This window comes from Mandrillus leucophaeus, unplaced genomic scaffold (genome assembly GCF_000951045.1).
Source record: "Mandrillus leucophaeus isolate KB7577 unplaced genomic scaffold, Mleu.le_1.0 Scaffold862, whole genome shotgun sequence".
Classification (NCBI taxonomy): Eukaryota; Metazoa; Chordata; class Mammalia; order Primates; family Cercopithecidae; genus Mandrillus; species Mandrillus leucophaeus.
In genome coordinates this window covers 20,578-24,276 of record NW_012109386.1, presented here as the reverse complement: position 1 = coordinate 24,276, position 3,699 = coordinate 20,578, and the positions used below count along the sequence as shown (strand labels likewise).

The following is a 3,699-nucleotide window of genomic DNA, read 5'->3' as shown; positions in this document are numbered from 1 at the left end:
GGGAGTGCAGTGGCTATTCACAGGTGCAACCACAGGACACCACAGCCTTAAACTCCTGGGCTCAGGTGATCCTCCTGCCTCAGCCTCCCAAGTATTTGGAACTACAGGCACGCACCACCATGCCTAACTCAGAACCTTATTCTTAAAGGTATTATCCAGGAATGTGGGGCAAAGACATGTGGGGGAAGGGACTTCCGTGCTATAATGGGAGTGGCTAACACTCGATGAATGCTGTGTTCTGAGCAGTTTGTATGCATTATCACATTAAATTCCTCACACCAAAGAAAAGAAAGAAGGAGATATTAGCCAGGAAACAGAAAAGAACATTCATAAAACACACAGCATTTTTTTAGCTCAGTATTAACAATGAAAAATAATTCCACTATTGAGGCACAAGTTACAAATCAGTAACATATTCCTATTGCTGTAGAAAAGGGGGTTTAGTCAGGTGTGTCATATGAGCACCAGAACATTTCACAGTGTCACAGCCAATTATCTGTCACAAGGAATTTCAGCTTCAGGATTTGCATTTCCTCAGATGAAGAAGCTGTGGACATTTGTGGTCATGAACTTTTGAGTGGCAATAGCCCAAACAGGTCCAGTGCCTGTAAGCTCTGAACAGGCAGCATCACTGTGAATTACCATTAAACTCGAATGTCAAATGCGGGTGTCTCACTCCACATCCCAGCAACACAACACAACCTCTATAACTTTCCGTACAACTTTACAATGGAATTGTATTTCAGTGACTATTTTGATACTGGATTAAACTTTCCAAAGAGGTACACAACATTCAGGTCTATTTTTCCTATCAGAAAGAATTATGCTGAATTTCAAAACCCATCACCACAGTATTCAGCTTTAAGAAAATTAAACACACAGTAATCTTGCCAACGTCAATCAAAACCAAAACTTCAGAATGCCGTGGTGTTTATGCAGCCAATCTGGGTTCTAGATACCAATACCAGCTGTTTATCCCACGAACCATTCTTGCTAGGCTGAGGCTGTGAAAAATCACAAGACAATGTACAATTCTTTTTTTTTAAATCTCACAAAAGGATTTATGTGGATGGTACAGGGTGACACTGAACAGATCGCGAGGCATGGCAGACATAGTTCTCTCCCTCCCCAGCATCTCCCGCCTCTCTCTGATTTCCCAATGTCCACAGTGAGACTGTCCCGAAGTCACTGCATGATGGGAGTGCTGTCTTTATAAGACACTTCACTCAGTGTATCCAACTCAGGAATTGCTTCATCAAATGCCGTGTTTACCAGGCTGCAGGCCTTTTCAGGAGAGTTTAGAATCCCATAGCAAAAGGCTGAGAAATTAAGTGCCAGACCCAGTCGAATTGGCTGTGTGGGTTGCCTATCTTTCTTACTAATTTCAGATGCTTCCTGGTAAGCTGCTGGGAGTTCAACAGAGCGGTTTGTTTATTGTCTCCAGACGCCACCCCAAAAAGATACCTGAAATGATCTCCTTTCATTTTCAAGAACACCTTGCTTTCAAGTTGTGTAGCATGGGGAGTGAGAGACCTGCCCAACCGCTCTGGAATCTCATTGCAGATGTCCAGCAGCTCTGCCTCTCTCTTCCACGGTACTCTTTGCCCATCTGCTGCTTCTCATTCCTCCCTGTTCCCTGCTCAGTGCTGGAGATGAGAATCCAGGAAGAACGGCGGGCACCCGCCATGTTCCTGTAGGCGGCAGAGGGCAGATTGCTGTCTTCAGTTGGGGGTGCATGCCCCTGTGGCATGGCTGCCTTCCCAGCTGCAGCCACATCATCACCGCACTCAGCCTGCTCAGCGGTCTTGGCTTTCTGTACCAGCACACTTTTTGTCACTTCCAAGCACAGCTCTGAGCATGGTGACCACCACCTTCCCAAGGCCACTCCTCGGGCCGCTGCGGTGGTGGTAGCAGTGGTAGCTACCCCAGCTCCAAAATCAGCGGCAGCTGCTCCACTTCCCCAAAACAGCCTCTCTTTGATGAGCTACTATCATGTCCTGCCTGGAGCACAGCACGTCTGAAAAACTAAATAAAAATGAGCAGAAACAAATGAGCCCCAAGTTGGCAACTCTCTGGAAAATTCCGAAGACTGCCAGCAGGTGTAATTTCCAGGTGTGAGAAAAATAGAGGTGTCCGGAAAAGGACGGGATGCAGCAACGAGGATGGTGAACTCAAAGGGAGCCAAGGCGTGCCTGGGCGGCCGGTAGCCATGGCAGGGCGAGAGTGTGGGTGGTTCCTGTGTTCCTCTGAGTCCCTGTCTCACCAATAGACCACACAGGATGGTCTGCCTCTAAATTTTAATCTCGAGGTGACCAGAGTGGCATTCGGACATCAGAGCACCGATAGCGGGCTGTTTCCGGCAACCCCCCACTCACCCCTGCATCTAACAAGCCCCATGGCTCTGGGCTAATGGTCATTCCTGAGAGTGATCCCAGCTCACCACAGGGTCCACACTCCATCTGCCCTAGAATAGCTGCCACCTCTTGGGCAGCCCAGGCTAGGAACACCCCGCCAGAGTGTGCATGTCTGACCGTATCATAGTTTGTCACAGCAGGAATAATTGAACTAGCTTTCCTTGGGCCTTTTTTGGATTTTCAGAAAGGTTAGGACATTCCATGTTTTTATTTCCTCCTTTCCCATTTCTCAAATGTGAAATTCAATTCTCCACCCCATGCAGTGTGAATTGTATAATGCAAGCCAACAGCCCCATCTAGTGTACGTCTCTCCAACTTCCGCAAAATGTGGCCAGACCTCCCGCACAAGGAGAGGTGCCAGGCATGTGATTTTATCCACCTGTCAATCAGACATGAGAAACAGGAGCAGAGACGGGAGGACCGCTTGAGCCAGGGAGGTCGAGGCTGCAGTGAGCCATGATTATGCCACTGCACTCCAGCCTGGACGACAGAGTGAGACCTAGTCTGGGGGAAAAAAAAAAAGGAGAAGAAAAGAAGCATGAGGACCTAATTCATTTTTCAGTGTTAGAATAAATTACACTTATTTTCTGATAAAATTGCACATAACCTTTGAGCTACATATGCCCCATATACCCTTCGTTTCCATGGTTAGCACAAGTGGTGGCGGACCGTGCCTGTTCCGTCCTGAGGCACATCAGGCATTCCCCAGAGCCCCCAGTTCCAGGAGGTGGGTCACAGGGGCCATGCGCAAGGTCTGAGCTCTGAGAGAGAAAATCCCCCTGGGGAAGATCATGATTACCCCAAATCACCATCGCGCTCAGCTCAGAATACGTTTGAGAGTTCAAGGAGGCACTTTGGGCTAAAGTGAAAGATCTATACTGGAGCCGGATCAAGTCGAAGAGGGATTTTTGTGTCAAGATACAAGCATGCCTCACTGGGCCTGGCGATACTGCTCTGAAGTTATGTTCACTTTCTTATCTCCATGTGCTGGCTTTACTTCTCTTTCTTTGTCTCTTGGCTGGCTGAATTTCTGTGCTTCCTGGGCCACAAAGGAGAGCTGGCTTTCCACAGCTCCGGGGTTCCCCAGGGCTCTGTTCCAGGAAGTGAAGCCAGGGGCAGAAGCAGGGAAGACAGCGGCAAACAGCACAAAGTTAGGTAACCAGTGCAGTGCAGAACTCAGCGGAGTGCTAGCCCAGCCTATTTTCTCCCTCCTTTCGCCCCTTAGAGACTCGTTAATATAAAGACCCACTTCTGGGAATATCACACACCTGGGCCTGTCAGGGGG

The 3,699-nt window shown here is 48.4% G+C and overlaps 1 pseudogene; it reads right to left on the bottom strand.

The window, feature by feature from the left end:
- Positions 1–1,061: 1,061 nt before the first annotated feature.
- The window catches only part of LOC105531082, a 9,129-nt pseudogene continuing 6,491 nt past the window's right edge, over positions 1,062–3,699 (bottom strand).